This window comes from Ahaetulla prasina, chromosome 3 (assembly GCF_028640845.1).
Source record: "Ahaetulla prasina isolate Xishuangbanna chromosome 3, ASM2864084v1, whole genome shotgun sequence".
NCBI classification, from domain to species: domain Eukaryota; kingdom Metazoa; phylum Chordata; class Lepidosauria; order Squamata; family Colubridae; genus Ahaetulla; species Ahaetulla prasina.
The window spans coordinates 200,923,730-200,947,751 of record NC_080541.1 but is presented as its reverse complement, the minus strand read 5'-3'; positions in this window follow the sequence as shown (position 1 = coordinate 200,947,751).

Here is a 24,022-nt window from a genome sequence, read left to right as displayed (position 1 = left end):
TCCCTTTTTGGCTATGTTGATTGGAAATTGTGGGAATAATATTTGCTTGTTTGTTTTTTTAGATTTGTGTGTTGCCCATCTTGTCTAGGGGCAATTATAGTCTAATACAAATCAACAAGTTGAAAATACTGAATTCTGAGGATGAGAAAGAGAAAGAGCTGGTAGGAAACAGATAAGGTTTTTTCACACATACAGAATCTCTCACAAGGAGAGATAGATAATTGAAACTAGGCTAAGGAGCTAGCAGGAAGAGACTTATGGCTACTGGAGTCAGAGAAGGAGAAAAATGTTCCTAGCAAGCAAAAGTGGGATTAGGTAGTTTCAGCCTGATGAAGAGAAAAGAGATGTACTGTAGGTTACCTATAGGTTTAAGACAGCAAACATGGGTTAGTACAGAGGAAGGAAAATGATGCAATGTAAGATCAGTCTACCCAGTACAGATCAGTGGTGAAATTCAAATTTTTTTACTACCGGTTCTGTGGGTGTGGCTTGGTAGGTGTGGCAGGAGAAGGATACTGCAAAATCTCCATTCCCACCCCACTCTAGGGGAAGAAGACTGCAAAATCCCTATTCCCTCCCCACTCCTGGGGGAAGGATATTGCAAAATCTCCATTCCCACCCATTCTGGGGCCAGCCAGAGGTGGTATTTGCCGGTTCTCCAAACTACTCAAAATTTCCGCTACCGGTTCTTCAGAACCTGTCAGAACCTGATGAATTTCCCCCCTGGTACAGATGCCACAAAAGGAGAGGTTGCAATTGAGGCTGTCTGTACGGAGAGAAATTATCTGGTAGTAGTCCAGATTTGGCAGCTCGAATACAGTAATTTGAGGTCAAATTAAATATAAATGTTAAAAATATAATTAATTTTTAACACATTCTTGGTTGATGACTTCCAAAGAGGTAGGGCTAATTTGAAATAGCATGAGATAAAATAGAGAATGGTTCCTGAGCTTCATTTGTAAATATTTACATTGGCTTTAATTACTGATTCAGCCCTGTGACTCTAGAAGCATGTATTTATGAAGAGGTAGAGCTAAACTGAAAAGAAAATTAACTACATTTTGTTTTGCATAATTCTTGCACATGATTCAGTTAGAATTGGTTGTTGCTGCTTTCTGACACAGTGCGCATCCCTCCCAGGCAAACTAATGATTATGTACACTACTTTCAATTGGTGCATACTGTACTATTTATTTTTTTAACATTGTGCAACTTATGCAACTTTCTTGAATACTTGTGACAATCTTCCAGAAAAGAATCTCTTTATCTTGACAATTGAGAAGCAGATTCTAAATAAATATATAATGTGCTTAACAGCTGAAAGAAAACTAGGCAAGATATAAGACTTGGTTGCCAGTGAAGTAGATAATGCTTGGGGAAAGTCAGTATCACATTATCTTCCTGATATTTAGGCTCCTGATCGCCTCCCCTAAAACTGAGTCTCTGTAGAGAATTATTATTTGCACTTCAAAATGAATACCTGTTCAACTGTAGTCCTGCAGTTTAGTTATTCTAATTTGGAGAGGAAAATTGCAGCATTGACTGACATTCTAGTTAGATTTCTTTCAGGGATGTTCTTTACGGAAACTGAAAGTTGCATTTCAGCATAGCAAATTTACATAAACTGTCAGTTTCAATTTGTTCTAGAAAAACAGCAACAACAAGGTTAAGTTATCTAGTTTGAGAAGTGGGGTGCAGAGAAAGAAAGACAGAATATTATAATAGAGCACACTTAGCATGGCAGTTTTGCATGCAACCCAAATGTAAATTCATTACTTTTCTGCTTATTGGACTTTTTATTGTTTGGAATCATTGTTAGTTTTATATTAAACAATCAATCTGGTTTTTTTCCCCCTTCTTTATTGCTACTTTTCTTTTTTGGAAATAAAAATATGCTTCCCTAGGGCTCATTTTCATAGAGATCAGTCCCAAAAGATTCTAGCTAGCTAAACAAATACATTAAATACATAAATACTTTTCATTTATAGTAATTCGCCATGCTTCAGTTGAGACTATTCTCTCCCTCTCGCTTTCATTTAAAGTACTTTTAAAAAATCTCCAGTAATATGATTTGCCTGCTGATATTACTGCTAGACAAACTGTTGGTGCTTCTCAGATGAAACTGAGTGCTATCATGACCTCATGACGACATGTCACGAAGAGATAATATAGAAATAGAAGTAGCATCCCCGACTGTGTGGGGTCCACCATGTAATGAATCTTGGATGAAGGAAGAAAGTGCATCTAGTGCAGTGGCCTCCAATCTTTCGGACACCAGGGATTGGTTCCATGGAGAGAGGTTTTTCCAAAGTTTGGAGAGGGGGTGGTTTCACGTGTTGCCTGCATCCTGCGATGGGGCTTCGCTTGTTTGTGCGGACTGGTTTCTGGCATGCAGCGGACTGGTGCTGGGGTCCCCTGATCTAGTGGAAGTAATTTATCCACCAGTTTTGAAATGAACAAAGGGAGGCTGTACGCACCTTTATATAAAACTGGCAAGAAATTGCATCATACTATGAAAAAGTCCTGCGTCAATGACTACTTCATCTTCAACCACAACAATACATGAGCAAATAATAGATACAAGCTCAAGGTAAACCGCTCCAAACTCGATTGCAGAAAATATGACTTCAGTAACAGAGTGATCAATGCCTGGAATGCACTACCTGACTCTGTAGTTTCTTCCCCAAATCCCCAAAACTTTAAGCTTAAACTGGCTACTGTTGACCTCACCCCATTCCTAAGAGGTCTGTAAGGGGCGTGCATAAGTGCACCTGTGTGCCTACCGTCCCTGTCCTAATATTCCTTTTTACTTACTCTTTTCATGTATCTAAATTATGTTTATACTTTTACCTGTTATCTTATATATGATTGACAAATAAATAAATAAAATAAATAAATAAAAATAAACCCAATCTCTTCCAACCTTGTCCAAAACCCCATGATATGATAAAGGCAGAGACAAGTGCAAACAGTGTAGCAACTGCCAGGTATGGAATATGGAAATATGTTCAATATTCTTTTAAAGATAACTATAAAACTTATCTGTCCATATACAGAAATATATTTTCCATTCTAGAAACCTTTCTATGTTGCACAGGTTTTTTTGTTTTTACTTTGAATTGCTTTGTAAATCTTAATTAGTTTTCGGTGTTAAAAGACATATTTAAAATTAATTTAAATGTTTAAAGTTAAGTGTAAATAACACACAAAAGAAATCATTTTTTTAAAAAAATTAAAATCTTTCAGGGGCTTGTGATCTATTCCAAACATTTCAGAGTTTCTCTTTTGACAATTCCTTTTTTTCCCTTTTGGTAACATTTTTATATTTATATAGTTTTTAAAATTAACTTCTCAAACGTGTAACAATTTAAAAATCATAAAAATCATAACAAAATAATATTGAAATTACTAGATGAAACTAGATACACATCTACAATGTTCTCAATAGTATCCTAATTTGATTAAAGGGCATGGAAAATGGATTATTTTTTAGAGACAGCTGTACATGAATTCGAAAATGTCTGTAAAACATCAGCTGGAACAATATTTCCCAATTAAGACCATAGCATAGAAGGCCCAATGTCTCCTAACAAGTAGAACTAATAGTTAAAGTTACTGGCAGTTTCCAGTAACTTTCTCAAAACACAGACAATTTGATGTAAGTGCAGTGAAATTTGTTTCCCAATGAAGTTAGACCTGTTAAAGAGGAATAGGACCATTTTGAAAAGTATTGGAAGTATGCACTAATGCAACTATTAAAATGTAATTGATATCAAGGTTATTTGGAATGAGGGATATATATTTGGTAAGCAGATTTCAAATGATTTAAAGGCAATCCATTGAAATCCAGCCTGCATATCCAGTACAGGTAACTAAAGCAAGATCTCTTCTCTGCAGATAGTCTGACAGTTGACATTCCAGCCAAAGCAGGAGAATGGTACCATTGGGTACAACTGCCAAAAAAGACAGCCATGGAGGTCATTGATACCAGCAAACAGCTGCTCCCCTCCTAAAGGAGCTGCCAAAACTTCGCTGAGCAATTTGTCCTCTGGACAGAAATGGATGTGTGTTTTCAGTTTTATTAGTTGAACTTTTGCAATCTTTTTTCTTTTACAGTCAGAAGTAAGTTTTTCAAGGAAATGTGTAGGCAGCTAGAATATATATTCTATAGAGGGCCATAAACGGGTATGGCTTGCATAAAACTCGATAACCTTGTTATTAACAGAGAACCCTTGCTGGATTTAGAGGTCACTCTTCTCACTAGTGCTTGTCTAGTAAGTTAAAAAAAAAATTTTTTTTTGCAGCAGTACAGACTATATGCAAAATATATTTATATTTTAATATAAAGTTTGCAGATTAGAATTTTAAACACTTAAAATAAAATAGCCTTGGAACAGAATGCAAACTCAACAATAAGAATGCTGCCTCCTTAATTATCTCTGAAATGATTATTTCCCCCTCATAAACATATCCAAATAATATAATAATAAAATTTTATTAAGAATAATAATTTATTCTTAAATAGGATAACTTTGGAACACCCTGGCATAAACTACCTTAATGTTTTATAGCATGTAGTATGGCTGGCTGAGGAATTCTGGGAGTTCAAGTCCATAAGTCTTAAAAGTTGCTAAGTTTGGACACTCCTATTCTATAGTCTCATATGGCAACCAATCAATTCTGGGTGAGAAAGTCTTACAAAATGGATGCTTAATGACTCCTCAATTTATGTCCTACAGCAACAGTCCAGAAAGTTTGCTGATGGTATACAGAGTGTAAAAAGCAAGTAGCAATATATCTTTGAGTTTATTTGTTAGGATGACACAAGCTGCCTGTTTTTTTATTAATGGGTTTAAGATCCTGCTATTGGCTTGGAAAGTCATTTAGATGATGGAGTATGCATTGTCCAGGGTTGAATACTTCTGGCTCCGATTACAGTTTATTTGCCTGTCTTCTTATAAATTTAGGGTGATTTTAAATTTCTCTGAAGAATTCCAGATTTAACTAACGTATACTGCTGAATACAAATACCAGATGCAGTTACATCTTTAATTCATCTTTGCAAATCAATAATATCAGACATATTTGAGCCTTTAAATAATTAAGGACTTTTCTGGTTTTCTCTTCTTTCTTTTTCAGTCTGGGCTCTGTTGAATTTGTTGGTAACTGGAATTGAATCTTGATTCCCAAGCTGTGTTTTCTCCTTGAAAGACCCCACCCCCATCCCCATATTAACACTTGGAATTTGAGCAGATCTAGGAGCTGAAATCCAACAGGAGTAACAAATTTGTTGTGTTGTGCAATTAAGTACAACCAATTAGTTTGCCGGTATTCTTTTATTGAAAACATATTCAGTTCTGGGCCAGTTGTGCCTGCTGATTTTAGGTTTTTGCTTATTTTACCTTAAGTATTTCTATGTCCACTCATCTTAAACAATTCTGGATGGCTCACAACCCTGGAAAATTCCAGCACCACTTGGTCAAAAGAAGTACATATGAATAAAGAAAACTACATTTTTATAGAGTAAACTATGTTGGTGGTTCAGGTCAAAGTCTTGGAACTGTGAACAGCTTTGTGATCTTGAAAAATCTTTGTATGTGGTATTTCTGCTAACAATTTGGTCCAATAACATACATTACTTTAAAGCTCACATGTTAAAGAAAGATAATCAGTACAGGTTGCTTGAAAACAAGATATTTATGGTTTCACGACAATCCGGAAGAAGGGGTATAAATGCATTTTTGTGTGTCTTTGTATGTGGCCATGTCTGTATGCACGCATGTCTTCAAAACAGTTTTTGAGTCCTGGAGATTACCTGGACTAGTCCCTGCAGTTTTCTTGGCAAGGTTTTTCAGAAATGGTTTGTCACCATCTTCTTCTAGGGTTGAAAGAGAATGACTGGCCCAAGATCACCTATCTTGCTTCATGTATATGGCAAGATTGGAACTCATGGTCTCCTGGTTTGTAGACTAATGCCTTAACCGCTACACCAAACTGCCTCTTCTAAATAATGTATTTAGCTAAGTGTATTTACAATACCTCCAGGAAATATGCCTTATGAAGCCCTGTGCAAAGTGCCTTACTAGATGAGCACGATGAATTTTCTAAATAATTGGACATATGGGGATGTTAGTAAGGGTTTGGAGTGTTATGTGTGCATATTCACTTTTTTCTCATTCTAAATGGGGTGAAGTGAATAAATGCAGAATGTGATTGGATTGAATTGGATTGTCCATGCAGACATCAAGAATCAAGATCAACTTGACAGTAAATAAAAAAAACAATTAGATAGGAATATTTGCACTATAAACTGGTATACTTAATTATTTGCAGATTCCCCAAATGAATTTTATTTCATTTTTTAAAATTGGTAAATTGCCCTAGAACCACAGCAGAGCATTCAGCACAATTTATTCATAAATGCAAAAGGCAATGCAATATAATTCAGCTAAATATAATAAAATATTGAGAACATTCACAAATCTAATTTAAAGTAGCAATGATTAAAATATAAAAAAACCCTCAGAAACTATGTCAAAATAAATAGCTCTAGGATATAAGCATGAAAAATATGCCAGTAGTAGACTTGCAAAGATTAAAAGGTCTGCTTGGCATAGAAAAATCAATAATGTAAAGCATATAGTGACTCAGCAGAGATGCCTGATTCCTTTCAAAAGATGCTTCAGACCCAGAATTCCCTAAGGAGAAGGAAAGACTGTTTACAGTACAATAATTGGTACCCTACTCCACTCCAGACTGAACTTCTTGATATTGGAATGCCCTAAGTCCCTCATTTCAGAAGGGCTCTGTGGTAAGCTCTCATTCACATGCAGCATTTTTTAAAATTTAGGAGTTTAGTTTTAACAGTTTAATAAATATTTATGGTCTAGGGCATTTTTCCCTGATTGGGAACAACGGTCCATAATCTTTAGAATGCCCTGAGTTGAAACTGCTTTTCTTTTTGTTTGCTATACCTTTGCTTTTGAAATGGCCCTAACATTGAAGAGAGAGTTGAATAGAATAACAAAATAATACAAGGAAAGTCTTGGACCTTGGAGGTCTTCTAGTCCACCACCCTGCTGAGGCAGGAAACTCTATATTGTTTCAGACAAATGGTTGTCCAATCTCTTCTTAATAACCTCCAGTGTTGGAGCACCCACAACTTCTAGAGGCAAGCCATTCCACTGATTAATTGTTCTAACTGTCAGAAAATTTCTCCTTAGTTTTAGGTTGGTTCCATCCATTGTTTCTTGTTCTGCTTTCTGGTACTTTGGTAAACAGGTTGACCTCCTCTTCTTTATGGCAGGCTCTGAGATATTGGAACACTGCTATCATGTCATCCCTAGTCCTTCTTTTCATTAAACTAGACATACCCAGTTCCTGCAACCGTTTTTCATATATTTTAGCCTCCAGTCTCCTAATCATCTTTGTTATTATTCTCTGCTCTGTTTCTAGAGTTTAGATAGATTTTGTAGCAGATATTAAATAACACATTAATGGTCTTTAAAAATCAAGAGGATACAGAATCTGATAATCCCAAGGGAGAACTCTGTTGATATTATATTAGGCATCCTGGATTCCTGACATTTGGAAGTAATGGGAATGATTTGCAAATTGATTGTATATATTATGCAAGTTGACAGAGATTTGGGCGGTCCAGAAATTGGAATGATTAACTGAGAATTATTTTCTTTGTTTAAAAGGCTACTAATCTGCCATTGCATTGTGATTGACCAAAGCTCTGTAATAGGTCTTAATTTCATCACAACAATTATATTAAATAGGCATCTGAGGATAAGACTTCAAAATAATTGTCTCTGACAAACCATTGGCTTGGAACAGTAGCTTGATGTGGGCTCGTTAGGAAAGAGACAGTATTTTTCAAGAGCTGCTCCAGTGAGGTTTGCTCATAGCACTTTAATTAGCTGTCATGTGTCTTATGTTTGTGTGTTTAAACACAACAATACCAATAATTATGGGTAGAGCCTTTCATTTCTTATGTAGTTAGGCTGAATGTTAATCTACGTTACTGCCAATAAAAAGAGCATCTGTTCCGTAAATTGGCTAAACAAATCAGATTAGTTTATGCTAGTAATTGGAGAGATGTGATAAGTCATTCAGGAGACATCTAAGAATGGAAGCAGTGATCCAAACAACTGCAGGTCTAAGGAATACTAAAAGATGTTAAAATGTTAAAGCCAATACAGGAAAATGGTTGTATCAACCTGGAATTGATGATGCCCCCTCATCCCAAGCATACATGGAAATGACTATGTCAGGCTTGCCAATTAGTCTAGACAAGAAGCACAACCAGAAGTATTAGTTTTAAGTTTATTGCAAGGTTACATGAACACAATGCTTGCCAAATCTTATGTAATGACACACACATCCATTTCCGAATCACAATAGGGACATTTAAATTGATGGAAATGTTTTACCTATATTGATTAGGTAGTTTATTTAAAACCCTTATTATCTTTTTGCACCCTCTAGAGCAGGGTTTTCAACCTTGGCAACTTTAAGACTTGTAGACTTCAACTCCCAGAATTCCTCAGCCAGCTTTGCTGGTTGAGGGATTCTGGGAGTTGAAGTCCATAAGTCTTAAAGTTGCCAAGGTTGAAAACCCTGCTCTAGAGAATATGAAGTATCTAAATTTACTCTAGGGATGTTTAGGTTGTTGCAAAAAAAAGATGTGGAAGAGCCATGTACAACCTTCTGATTGTGGATTTCATATTCCTATATTAGAAGAAAGATATATGGGGAAGTATATTATTTAGGACTGATAGTTGAACTTACTGCTGCCCATGCATCTGAAAATATAAAATAGGAAAAAGGAAAAAATGCAACCCTTGTGTCCCTCAATCTTATTTTTCAGCAGTGAAAAATAATACATTCCTTAATGGATGCTCTTCTATGCTTTACCATAGAAATTAGCATTATTTATTTGAAGACCCTACTTTTTTCTCATCACAGCTATCTCTAAAAATTCAAAATTACTAGTTTCTCCTTTCTCTTTTCCTTTATCTCAGACTGTTTTTAAATGTTTGCTTCAGTTTGTCAGTAGATGTTATTGCCTGTTAGTCAGTTCTCAGGAATGGGGATGACTTTTCCGTTTCATGCTTTTTATCTAGGTTTTCCATCCTCTTCAGTCATAAGAATATGTTAGTTCTGCCACTCTACATTACCTTCTCTGTTTCCTCTGCAACATTTAGTGAAATGTTGCTCTTTAAGCAACAGCTAATAAAATTAAAGCTGTGCAGAAAAATGCTTTGCAGTTTCTCAGTATTGCAATTTCTCAAACTTTTCTCTCCCTGAAAAAGAGTCATACTTTTAAGGTCCAGCCTCTCCCCCTTATTCAAGAAAGTAAAGACTCTTGAAACTTGGTTGAAAAGGGGTGATAGCAAGACAGAATCAAAGCAGGCTCTGAGGTCCCTCAGGGCATCCAACTAGGATAAAGGAAATTAGGAACCCCTCCCAACAGTCCGATGTGGATTCAGCCAACCTGCAGGTGTGAAGATGTTATTGTACCAGCTGCTCTGAGAAAGAGATAAGAGAACTTTCTCAAGGCCATCTTCTGGCACTGCAGTCCACATGGCTCACCCTCCTCTTACATTCCCCAAGAGGTGAGAAACTGCCAGGCAGCTAAAGTGCCAGGTAACATTATAAATCAGGTCAAAGGTTATACAAGAATGCAAGGCAGGATATAGGATACATAGAAAGGAAAATAGATACATAGAAAGTAAATGTATCAAGAGCCAAATCCCCCCCACCCCTTCCTCTGAAGAATGGCAGATACATGGATGACACATACTTTCCTTTTCATACTCTCAAATTGCTTGAGGATTGATTTCTGATTTCTCCCATTGAACAGATTTATTTATTTTTTTGCATTTATATCCCGCCCTTCTCCGAAGACTCAGGGCGGCTTACACTATGTCAAGCAATAGTCTTCATCCATTTGTATACTATATACAAAGTCAACTTATTGCCCCCCAACAATCTGGGTCCTCATTTTACCTACCTTATAAAGGATGGAAGGCTGAGTCAACCTTGGGCCTGGTGGGACTTGAACCTGCAATATTGCAAGTAGTTGCTGTTAATAATAGGCTGCATTAGCCTGTTGTATTGTTGGAAGTGGCAGAGGGTCCTTTTCTGGAGTTCTTTCCTGTTCTACATATTTCCATTGCTATTAAGCCCACTTTCCTCCTGCCGCTGCTCTTGCTGTTCACTTTTCAGTCAGTTAGAAGAAGCCCAAAGGGAATTTCTGGCCTCATAATGTCTTCCTTTGGAATTTAACTGAAGCAAGAGAAGTGTTGGAGAGAGATGTATGTGCAGTGAAACATTTCATACAGCTTTTAGCCATTTCATAATAGATAGCTGATGATACAAATAAGTGTAAGAATAGAAGATGAGAAAATTTCACCCAAATGGGGAAGCAAAGTCTTTTTTTCCAAACTGAATGCGAACGAACAGGAGGAAAGGGCAGGATAGGGTTTTGTTTTGCACAAGTAATGACAAAGACAGTTCAAGAAATGAAGCCATTATTCTAAAAAGTGTGATGATTCTCATTAAGACAATAAAAATGCAAAGATTGGATAGTGGGAGCTACCGTGGCAATATGTTTTGAGAACAGCTTGGGATCCCTTTTGAATTTCCATTCTTGATGAGTGTCTCTCTCTCTCCAGTTCCAATTGCACAGTCAGTTACCTTCACGATACTCCAGGAATGCATAGTAATGAGAAAGTGAGTCGTGCACAGAAAAAAGGAGACAGAGCCGAGCTTGATGACAAGCGGGCCGGCAGACTTTCCTGTGGTTCCGTCTGGAGCAAGCCCTTGACAGAATATGCTGTGTGTTTAGTGAAGTACATGCTGTTTGGAGGACAGCATTTGGCAAGATGTTTATGAAGCATGAAACAGAAAAGGGCAGACAGAATGCTACAGTGTTCAGAAGGAGCATATCCCGCTGTGGAATCTGGGGATTTGGTGGTGGTTGTTTTTTCCAGTTTGTGCATTGTGCCCTCTGTTCAGCAACAGCTTTCTGTTTTGTGATTGGAATAGGTGTGAAAAAGGATGAAATTCCACCGTTCATTTTTCAAAGTAGCTGCCGGTAAGGTCAGTTGATATAAAGCAGGGGTATCCAACCTTGGCCACTTTAAGACTTGTGGACTTCAACTCCCAAAGTTCCTCCGCCAGTATGGCTGGCTGAGGAATTCTGGGAGTTGAAGTCCACAAGTCTTAAAGTGGTCAAGGTTGGAGACCCCGATATAAAGGACACCTCCTGTTTACCTTTTGGCCACTTTTGCTCACTGTACTGAACAGAAACCCCTATTGTCCTATAATAATACCTAGATCAGGGGTCTACAACCTTGGTCACTTTAAGCCTGAAGGACTTCAACTCCCAGAATTCCCCAGCCAGCAAAGCTGGGAGCTGAAGTCCTCCAGGCTTAAAGTGGCCAAGGTTGGAGACCCCTGACCTAGATGGTACACAAGTTGACCCTATATCGACAGAAGGTCATGACCAGGTCAGCAGGAGTAGCAATAGGAGGAAGCAGGCAAGACAATAGGGCAAAATTTGGAAATCATTATATCAGACCAAATGAATCCCAATCCCAAAATGAAAAAAAGAGCCAATTTCCAGGTAGTCCTCGACTTACAACAGTCCATTTAGTGACCATTCAAAGTTACAGTGGCACTGAAAAAAGTGACTTATGATCATTTTTCACACTTACGACCTTTGTAGCCTCCCCATGATCATGTGATCACAATTCAGGTGCTTGGCACCTGATTCATACTTATGATGGTTGCAGTATCCTGGGATCATAGGATCACCTTTTACAACCTTTTGGCAAGTAAATTCAATGGAGAAGCCAGATTCACTTAACAATCGTGTTACTAACTTATCAGTGATTCATTTAACAACTGTGGCAAAAAAGTTTGTAAAAGGGGGCAAAACTCACTTAACAAATGTCTCATTTAACAACAGATATTTTGGGTTCAGTTGTGGTAGTAAGTTGAGGACCACCTGTATAAAATTCAGAATTGCAAAGCAAAGCTGGCCGAGGAATTCTGGGAATTGAAATCCACAAGTCTTAAAGTGGCAATGTTGGAGACCCCTGTATTAGAATATTCCCTTCTAGGCTAACAATCCAGCAAGGTAGTTTACTGGTAATTTAAGGGATACTAGATTTTCAATGGCCAGCTTTAAGTTTCATTGTTACGATGAGGAGCTGGCTGAAGACGTAACACTGCTTCCATGATTCTCCATGTGTTTGTGTGCCACATATTATGTTTATTTACCCTTAAAAAAAACCACCTATACTTTGTCTTTCAAATTGATAGAAGGGCATGCTGCTCTTTTGAAACAGTGGCAATTTGCAGTCAGGTCCATATTTGTATTTCTAAATAAATCGAAATCTTATTAAACAGAGAAACATCCTGTGATATTTCAGCTGAGAGACAAAAGAGCCTGTATATGTCTTACATTTAGGGCATTTAATTTTCCTTGCAGAATTGTTGTACACAGAGGAAAATATTTAAGATACTAGTCTCACAATAAATGCATATGTATCTCTTTAATAGAATCTACAGGTGCATTATTCCAGGTTATATGCAGATCTAGTGTTTCTACTGCTTTGGTGGAGTGTGAGTGGTTAAAAGACCACATCATGGTTTTCAGAGGAGGCATAAATTTGCCTGGCTTTTTTTGTGGTAGAGAAATCAAACGTATGGCCTGGACAATGTTGTAACATAGAAGCATGTTGAAAAGATGTGAAGGACTCTACTCCGGGGTTCCAACGGGGAGAAAGAGGCAAAAAATTCAAGATAGCACCTGAAACCTCTACAAACAATTTGTGTGAAACACCTGTAGAAAAGAGGTGGACAAGAGGTGGTTATTATTGCACAGTTGTATCTGACATCTTGATTTTTTTTTTATCTTCCTTTTTCCAAGAAATCCCTCCCTTAATGTACTGAACAATGAATTGGATCTGGTATTACCAGTGGTGAAATCCAAATCTTTTTACAAGCCATGTCCACATTCTGTGGACGTGGCTTGGTGGGCATGGCAGGGGAAAGATACTGCAAAATCTCCAGTCCCTCCCCACTCCTGGGGCAAGAATATTGCAAAAAGTCCATTCCCACCCCACTCTGGGGCCAGTCAGAGGTGATATTTGCCAGTTCTCCAGAACCTGTCAGAACCACTCCAAATTTCCGCTACCTGTTCTCCAGAACTTGTCAGAACCTGCTGGATTTCACCCCTGGGTATTACTCTGAGTAGAGTTGCATGCAGTCTTTAAGAAGCAAAACTGAGATGCATGATTTTCTAGTGGGGAGGACCTAGGCTAGCTCTTGCTTTTGCATTCTGCTGAAAACCATCTTCTAATTTCTCATCTGTTTTCCTATCCTTAAAACTAGGTTTCTTTTGTTTGCTTTTCTTATTTTCTTTTCACATTGTTTTGGAATTTATTCTTGGAGCAGCAGGGAAAACTACTGCTGGTGTTGGCTCAGCAGCTGAGCTTGTTGATCAGGAAGATCGGCAGTTTGGTGGTTTGAATCCCTAGTACAGATCTCCTGAGTGAGCTGGGGGTTGGACTAGATGACCTCCAAGGTCCCTTTCAACTCTGTTATGGTTACTGTGGTTATTTTCTGACTTAACATTTTTCCATTTGTCAATTTGGAAAAGCCCAATGGAAGAATTCTCATCTGGGCGTGTAAAGGAAAGCTTCAGGTTGCTGGAGAAATGAATGAAAGTACAAATCAAAGCCTACTGCATAACTATCTTATAACTAGGAGAATAAAGTTTGCATCCTAGTCAAAAGAATTTAACCCAAAAAAATCTCCTTTGGAAAAAGATTGAAAGCAATTGTTTTCCCATCAAAACTGCATGCAAGCGATTGAAAAGAAGAAGAAATTTTCAACCCAGCACTACGAAAAATGTTTTTTATTTATTATTGCATTTATTTAAAGAACTTCTTGGTCTGCCTTCCATTTCTAATAAACTCAAAGAGATATGTCATAAACCCAAACCCACCAATCAAATCTTATGATTTAACAGCAACAAAAACAGAAATACTAAGTCACAACACACTCATTTCTCAAAATGCCAATATTCTAGGATGGGAGTCTCCAACCGTGGCAACTTTAAGACATGTGGAGTTGAAGTCCACAAGTCTTAAAGTTGCCAAGGTTGGAGACCCCTGTTCTAGGAGAAAAATACTATTTGTGCTGAAAATACCTTTATGTATTTTTGTGCCGATTGGATACCATGTCTCCTACCATGTTCAGCCGAGGCTTTTAAAGACTTTGGAAACCCAGCGCACGAAAGCCTAAATAGCTGCACAATAAACTGCCCAGTATTGCTCTTCTGTTAACTCCCAGACAGCAAGGAGATGATTAAAAGAACAGAGACAAAGAAAAACTAGAAAACACATTATGAGATGGCAGCCTTTGCAAATGGTGTTAACATTGCAATCTTGAACAATTTCATTCCATCTCAGAGCTCCCATCCTTTGGGGGATTGAGAGGCATATAAATGGCACCAAATAAAATACATAAATAACCTAGAATATTATTGGGGCTACATTGAAACACAGATTTAATGAGGCATGAATGCTTGTTCATCATGGTCATTAAATTCCGTAGAGGTTCTTTTCAAAAACATAAATTTAAGGATATAGCTCAGGGGCTTATTCACAAACACAGACATACCTATCATACTATTTCTCTTCAGGGAAAGTAATGTTATGCAAAATGCTTAAAGAGAGTAAGAAATGGTAAGTCAAAGCTATTAGGAAATAAGATAAGAACAAGAAAAAGGAAAACAGTTTATACAGACACTTTGTACTATAGCCAACATTATCAACAACAGATATTTACTCTATCTGAATAAAGAGATATCAGGGATGCATTTTCAGGGTCATTGTGAGGATTGTTCTAGGTATATGTCAGACAGAGTTGCTTGAATTTGCTCAGAACTTGACTTTACTAGTTCAGGTTCTATGGAAATGCCTGAGGTGCAGTCTTGACCAGTTATCTGAGAAAAATTTGAATCTAGTAGTCCCTGTGAAATGAGAAGGTGATAAGATGTCTGGGAAAGCCAAGGGAAATCATCAAAACCATAAAAATGCGAAAGTTAGATATTTTGGACATGAGAAGTGACACCCAGAAAAGTATGGCATACTTCACTTAATCCTCCAAGGAAAAATTGAAGGCAAATGAGCTCCAGGCAGAAGAAGAACATCATGGCTTCAAAATCTAAGGGACTGGTTTGGACAAAACTGAACAGCACTCTTTTGTATGTCTTTTGATAAAAATAGGATCACCAACATAATTGCCAACGTCTGATGACAGATATGGAAGGAGGAGGAGGAGGGAGAGGAGGAGGAGGAGGAGGAGGAGGAGGAGGAGGAGAAGAAGAAGAAGAAGAAGAAGAAGAAGAAGAAGAAGAAGAAGAAGAAGAAGAAGAAGAAGAAGAAGAAGAAGAAGAAGACCCTATGAAGTGGATAGGGTTCTTGGAGCTGTGAGCTTGGCTACCAGTGTCATAGATCATGTCCCTCCTGGTTGGTTAAGATCTCCAAAATGTGATATCTGGTTGGACATCTGCACCATTAGTTTAATATTCTAGGGAAGTTTGTTGAGAAATAGTTAGCTTGCAACTCCAGGGAGACCTGGAAGAAGCAGATTGTTTGGATCCTTTTCAGTGGGATTCAGATCAGGTTATAGCTAAGAGATGGCATTGATTATACTTGTTAATGGCCCTTGGGCTTGGGATGGGAGTACAGTATCCATCCTGGTCCAACTTGTTCCCTCTGAGGTTTTCAGTACTATCAGTCATAGTAACCTTTTGGACTGGCTCAGGGGATTGGGAGTGGTAGAAACAGCATTTGGGTGGTTCTGGTCAGTTTTAGAATGTGGAATAGATTAAGACTGAGTCCCTGCCTTGTGGGGTTCCTTAGGGCTCTGCTTTACCTGCTATGTATGAAGCCCCTGGGGAAGGTCATATGCAATATGGGCTGAGGGTACTGATTGTATCCAATTACACAGCTTTGTCCAGGGCCAGCCCTCAAATTCACAGACTTTTTGACTTTATCTCTGAATGGGACTGCATTTCCTCAGACAAAGGTGGTACACAATCAGTGGATCCTTCTGGATTCACAGTTCCTGCTTGAAGAACAGGTGGTAGCTTTTGTGCAGGTTGTGCATCACTGTACCTTTTTTAAGCTAGAAGACCCTACTCATTGTAACTCATGCCTTAGTCACCTCCTGTTTGGGTTATATTAACACACTCTTCATACCCTTGAAGAGCATTTGGAAGTTGCACCTGGTCTAGAGTGCAGTGGCACAGTCAGTTCTGGGAACTCCACAATACATCATAGTAACGCCTCTGCTTTGTGAGCTGCACTGGCTCTCAGTGAACGTTTGGGTGCAGTTTTAGGTGGTACTTACTAACTAAAAAGCCCTACATAGCATAGAACTAGATCATTTTCACAATTATCTATTGTTGTGACCCAGGCCCAAGTAGGTAGTAGGAAACTCAGTCCATGAAAAAAACAAACTTTATTCGAACAGCTGAGAATTACTTCATTCCCAGCATAGTTCAACTAAATTAAAACAAATTCCTCCCAACACAAATTCCTCAGTCCTATCGCAAACCTTGGTCCAATTAGGCAAACTGCCAAAGGCCTTTCTTGGCAAACATTCAGAAGTCACAAAAAATAAATGCAAGACGTAGACAAAGCAGAAGACGAAGCTACCAATATTGGTTTCCGGCAAAGCCCAAACGCAATTGCTGGTCTGTTTTAAGCCTTATGGGAGGGGCCAATCATCTCTTGGCCCTACTCCTGAGTTGTCCTTTTTGCTTGAGCTGCTCTTGCTTTCTGGCAACTCTTCTCATGTGTGCATTAGGAACAGGCTTCTCCTGTTCCTCTGCCTCACTACTATCAGTCTCTGGAGGCTCTGGAGCCTGCACCTCACTCCCCGATGGCCCTGGCCTCACCTCAGCCTCATCGCTGTCCGACTCTGTTGCCAACTCCGCAGGCTGCTGGTGGACCACAACACCTATCAGCGGTTGTCTACCAGAACCTGCAGGATTGGGTTTTTTCTCTCTTAAGAAATGCCATCTTATGGAACCTAGGAGTAGTGCCTTTTCTATGCAATGGCTGCACCATGAAATGGCACCAAACCAGTTGGTTTTTGTAAGGCGTTAATAACCCGGATGATCTTTCAGGCATTTGGGTTGTTGGGGTTAAACTTGTTAGCCTAGTTCTGTGATGGCAAACCTATAGCACAGTGCCACAGGTGGCACATAGAGCCATATTTGTGGGCACGCGAGCGCTGCCCTAACTCAGCTCCAGCGCGCATGCGTGTACTGGCCAGCTGACTTTTGGGCCTTTCTGGTCCACCAGAAATTGGGAAATAAACCATTTCCTGCCTCTGGAGGGCCTCCAGATGGGTGGGGAAGGCCATTTTTGCCCTCCCCAGGCTCCATGAAAGCCTCTGGAGCCTGGGGAGAGCGAAAAACAGGCCTTCCGGGGCCACCGGTAACCTTTTTGCCATTGCGTGCCAAAAATGGGAGGAGTGCGGGGGGGGGGGGTTACGTGCACATGTGTGGAGACGGGGCATGGGGGGCATTGAATTATGGGTGTGGGTATATGCGGATGAGACCCCCCCCTGCACTCCCCCCACTTTTTGCACGCGACAGCAAACAGGTTAGCCATCACTGGCCTAATTCATGTCTTCACTGACTGGAAATGGAATAATTATTTGACCCTGGGCAGTTGCATTATATTATACGTAAAAAGAATGTTTATTTGTAAATTATGTTACTTCTTTTTCAGTTTTAACCCTCTATGTGCCACTGTTGCTAGATGGATGGTTATATAAATTGTTTCCGTAAATAAATAATTAACCAAGCAAGCAGCTTCCGACCACCTAAAGCAGGAATTCCCAACCTTTTCTATACCCCGCACTGCTAGAATGCTTCTGATATATTATCGCACCCCTTACAAAAGTAAATAATTATGTGCATATAATTATGTACATGCACTATCATTTTGAAACTTCTAAACCCAAGTTTTCGCATCCCCTGGAATATAGTCTTGCATCCCCGGGTTGGGAACCAATGACCTAAAGGAAGCTTATCCCCAGTATAGACGATGTCAAACTGCAGTAGATGCACCGAGTCTTGATTTGATATAAGGGAAATGAAGATGTCATAATTTTGAACGAGTAAGTTGGATTTGGATATATTGCCTCGCATCTTTCACAGTACTGCTTGCTGGCACATGCAGCCTTCCCTTTCTACAGCATTTTTAGTAATTGCCAATTGTCAAATAAACATACCCTTTATTAGTGAAGTTACATTGCACATAAACTAATTAGCTATTTAATCTTGTTAAAAGCCATGATAATTGCATCATTATCAAATCAGGTGCAATATAGAGATGCTAGCTTAATAGGTGATAATAACTACTCTTGATAACGAAGTGAATCATCTGATCCCTTAATTGCCGAATTCACCTTATCCACCCTGTCTGCTTTTTCTAGGACCATCTTTTTCCTGCATTGTTTTAATTGAACAATTTTCAATTCGAGGAAATTAAATATAAACAGGTACAGGGCAGTGGTGGAATTCAATTTTTTTTTACAACCGGTTCTGTGGGTGTGGCTTGGTGGGCATGGCTTGGTGGGCATGGCAGGGGAAGGATACTGCAAAATCCCCATTCTTTCCTCATTCCTGAGGGAAGGATATTGCAAAAACTCCATTCCCACCCCACTCTGGGGCCAGCCAAAGATAGTATTTGCTGGTTCTCCGTACTACTCAAAATTTCCGCTACCAGTTCTCCAGAACCCGTCAGAACCTGCTGAATAGGACTTGCTCAATGCTCAGACTGATAGAGAGTGCTTTTGAAAGAAGAATGGGGAAAGTAAAGCCACATATTGTTTTAGTTATAAATCCAGGAATATAGGACAGACTGAATCCTTTGGAAGCCTTCTGTTAGCTCAGAAATATGAATCTTGCATTTGAACCCTTATCTGGAACCTTTTCCGTAGGATTCAGGCTAGGTACAGCTCTGAGGTGGCATTGATTACAATTGATGTAATCAAGATTAAATAGCTAATTAGTTTGATTATGTGCATCATATCTTCACTAATAAAGACCATGTTTATTTGACAATTGGCAATTACTAAAAATGTTTTGGGAAGGGAAGGCTGTGTGTTCCCTCCCACCTTTGTGGAAGCCTCTTAGTGAGGTGTCAGGGATTTGACCCCCAATCACGAACAGCCATATGGGAGTTGAATAACACTGAGAGACAGCAGATTCCTACCTTTGCTTTAGATCATCATTTTGGAGTTAGTCCAAGATTGTACAGGGATGTCATATTATACTCTCTTAACTGTGGAGTCTGAATTCTGAATCATTATTACAAAATAGTGTAAAATACAGTGGTGAAATCTAAGTTTTTTTTACTACCGGTTCTGTGGGCATGGCTTGGTGGGTGTGGTGTGGCTTGGTGGGCATGGCAGGAGAAGGATACTGCAAAATCCCCATTCCCTCCCCACTCCTGGGGGAAGGATATTGCAAAATATCCATTCCCACCACACTCTGGGGCTGGCCAGATGTAGTATTTGCCAGTTCTCCGAACTAGTCCAAATTTCTGCTACCAGTTCTCCAGAACCTCTCAAAACCTACTGGATTTCACCCCTGGTAAAATATATTCCTTCTCATGTAGGTCTTGCAAATGGAAGGATTCTAATCTACTTCACATCTATCTATCCATCGGATTTATATTTCAGGTCATCTTACAAAATGGCTCTGTGCAGCTAATACAACAAAATATAAATGTAACAGCGAATAGCACAAATAATAAATGCCTATAAAACCTTCCAGAAAAGCAAAGAATGGCAACCAAAGACAAGCCCATCATAGCAAGTTCACACGTCTTACAAGTTCAACTACCTCCTGACTTTTCTGCCTGGGAGTATAGTCTTAAGAGCTCCACAGAAGGTGACCACTTTAATCTCTGATGAATCTCTGCACTGGAGAAGGTATTCTTCCTGCAACCCAACAGATGACACTTTTTAATTGACAAGACCCAGAGCATGCCTTATCTCTGTATAGGAAGGATGACCTTGACAGGGAAATAAATGATTCATTGAGGTAGAGGACAGAGGGAATGATCTTGAAAGACAGGAGGGAGAGCCGCTACTAAGGCTTTCATGAATGGAACAACTTGCCTCCAGAAGTTGTGAATGCTCCAACACTGTAAGTTTTTAAGAAGAGATTGGACAACTATTTGCCTAAAATGGTATTGTGGTAGTGTGTGCAAATGTCTTAGGCAAGCCTCCCTAGTTTACACAAAGATAAAGGGTGGTACACCAGTTGCACCAATGCCAGGAGGCTCTGCTCACAGTAATTCACACCCATGAGCCATAATGGCACAGTGGTTAGAATGCATGGTTAGAATGTTATAATTCACAAATACTGTGAAAGTATTAACAGAACCCTCACATCCTGGACATAAACTGTTTCAACTCCTACCCTCAAAACGACGCTATAGAGCACTGCACACCAGAACAACTAAACGTTTTCCCAAATGCCATCACTCTGCTAAACAAATAATTCCCTCAACACTGTCAAACTATTTACTAAATCTGCACAACTATTAATTTTCTCATCGTTCCCATCACCCATCTCCTTCCACTTATGACTGTATGACTGTAGTTTTGTTGCTTGTATCCTTACGATTTATATTGATGTTGTTTCCTGATTGCTTATTTGTACCCTATGACTATAATTAAGTGTTGTATCTTAGAATCCTTGATGAACGTATCTTGTCTTCTTATGTACACTGAGAGCGTATGCACCAAGACCAATTCCTTGTGTGTCCAATCACACTTGGCCAATAAAAAATTCTATTCTATTCTATCTATTCTATTCTAAATCCCTAAAGACCTGGCCATGTTCCTGCGTGTTAGATGATGAATGTGATTTGGAAATGTTAGGTTGCAGGTTATACATGGCATCCTTGGCTTTTCACTGTTCTGATAAAGAGTGTTGTGTATTGTGTGAACATGGCCTTTAAAATAAGAATGAGCACAACCTTGAGAGAATAAGACTTAAGGTTCTGGAAGCACACAGAAGCCAGGGCAAAGTGAGCAGGTTCAAAAGGGGAATTATGTTTCAACTTCAGTTTACAGTAATTCAGTTTAAATGCAGTTAACATGATAAATCTCCATATGTTCAGTATGTAGATGTTCTACTTTAGAATTTATCAGGACTCTATGATTTGATCTTGGGGAAAGAATAACAAATGTTCTAGAACAGGGGTCTCCAAACTTGGTCCTTTTAAGATTTGTGGACTTCAACTCCCAGAGTCCTGGCTGAGGAACTCTGGGAGTTGAAGTCCAAAAGTCTTAAAGGGACCAAGGCTGGAGACCCCTATTCTAGAAGGCAGCATGAGATCATGAAGTCATGCAGAGATGGGTTTCAGCAGGTTTTGACCGGTTCTGGAGAACCGGTAGCAGAAATTTTGAGTAGTTCGGAGAATCAGTAAATACCACCTCTGACTGGCCCCGCCCCCATCTATTCTCTGCCTCCTGAGTCCCAGCTAATCGGGAGGAAATGGGGATTTTGCAGTAACTTTCCACTGGAGTTGGGTGGGAATGCAGATTTTACAGTATCCTTCCCCTGCCAGGGTCCACCAAGCCACGCCCACCAAGCTATGCCAGGCCCACCAAGCCACACCCACAGAACCGGTAGTAAATTTTTTTTGAAACCCACCACTGAAGTCATGCAATGCAAATACAGTATGTGTAAAAGGATCCAAAGAAATAAATTAAGTCTTAATGGTTTTGATTTTATTTCATGCACTACATTTAGTACTATATTACAGCATTAGCAAACCAATAAGGTTAGACATTCAGTATCAGATATCCAGAAATCTTTAATGAGTTTCTATAAAAGGTATGGTTTTGCAAAGAAGAACAGCATATTGCCCTCTTGTGGTGATGCAGCAGTATAGCCCTAACGAAAAGTTGCGAATGTAATGGCTTAACTTTATGCCTAATCAAAATCCATGTTCATTTATATAGCCCTCTTAAAATGAGCCTTCAGCCCTGGAAGAAAAGGGCTTAATAGAAATAAAGGTAATGGTTGTGTAGGAAGTTAGCACCCACCCCTCTCCTAGAAGAATGAAATATTTTAGAAAATATTAAAAAGGGCAGAATATAATATTTCCCTGGATGAAAAATGGAGAAACATGTTTTGAGGACAAAGCAGCTCCCTGCAGCTTCCTGCCTCCCCCCACCTTTGTCAATGGGCCAGAGGCAGAAACTCATTCTCCCGACCTTTGTGGGGAGTGACTGGTCCAAGGTCACCTAAGATGGGACTAACACTTCCAGTTTCTTGGTTTCTCATCTGGTGCCTTAATCACTGCATCAAACTGGCTCTCTTCATAAAGAGTCATAGACTTATTCTTATGGGGTTGCTGAGGATCCTGGAGTCCCACACAGGGTCAAGGATTCCCACGATAGAAGGAATAAGCATTAAATCCATTGTTAAATGGGTTGTTGGATAAGACCTACTTACCCAGCCTAGTGAAAACTCGGAATTTTGCTTCTTTTCCAAGAATGTGTTACTGGGCCAGCCCATTGCTTGAAACATACTGTGCTTACTTTTCTTGATAAAACAAGCTCACTGAGAATATGTTGCTAACAGCATCATGATATCAGACAGTATTTTCTTCCTGTAGAAGAAAATATACTCTAAGTAGCTCAGAGCTGAACTATGAAGTCCTTGGTGTCTCTGAGCTTGGCTGTTTGCTTCCAGACATTCTAGGGGCAAGTTCCAAATCCCGTCGCTACCAGTTCACTCATGGCCGTGCTTGTGTGTGCAGAAGCTTCTGCGCATGCGCAGAAGCATCCAGGCAGCTGGATGGAGCCTCCTGCCGCTGCTGCTAACAGTTTGCCCAATCCGGTGTGAACCAGGAACAACCCACCACTGAGACATTCCATTACTCACTAGGTAACAACAATCCTGGTAATGTTACCTAATTAGCAATGAAATGTCTGTAAACAAATGACAATGCTCAGAGGACACCAAGGATGCCATATTTTCTTCCTGATTGGCTTTTATCTTGTAGATCTGCCCTTAACCGGTCATGTTATAGGTGTTCCACATATGGATTGAACTAAATATTACATGCAGTACTGTGACCTAGAAGTAACCAGAAGACTTCTAGTAAACAGTTGGACCAAGACTCAAATATGAGTGACAAGATGAGGGATCAATATATCTCTGAGTGGTTGGAATTAATTCCGATAGCTTGCAATATGTTCTTTAAAAATTACTGCTTCATTAAGTTTGTGTTTCTTCTAATATTTTCTCCCCCCTCCCCCCCCTGTTTTTTAAATGCAGGGAATCTTCTAGTATTCTGTGCACATGATATAAGTGATGAAAACAATCTGATGATACAGTTGGAACAAAAAAATATATATTGCAGAAGCTGTAATAATGCCTAAAGACAGAGAGATCAATAGATGGTCTAGGAGGCAAGATAAGAATGTTTCAATACCTCTCTGCTGCCAAGGATGATTGTATGATTACATGTAGCAAATGTTACAAATTACTCTGTGCAAATGCAACCAACATCAAGTTTGAACTTGTTTAAATTTTACCTTTACCTTTGGGATGCCTTTCCTGGAAGCTGGCATTCATTCCAGGGAAAGACATCCCAGATGCATTTTTATTCTCTACATTATGTCACACCAGAATGATAAATTGATTTCTATATACCGAACAGACTTAAGGCTTGAGCTTGCCGGCCCTAATTCAGCTTTACTGGCTCAAGGGAGTCAACAGCTTCATCCTCTTTGGATGAAAACTCTTCTGAAGGGGCCAAAACATTATACTGGTATCTATACTGAGTCCCTAGGGAGATAGGGCAGTATAAAAGTATGAATAAATAAATATATGTTACCTAGAGTCAAAGCTGTGAGATGGGTGTCTATAATCAATCACTGA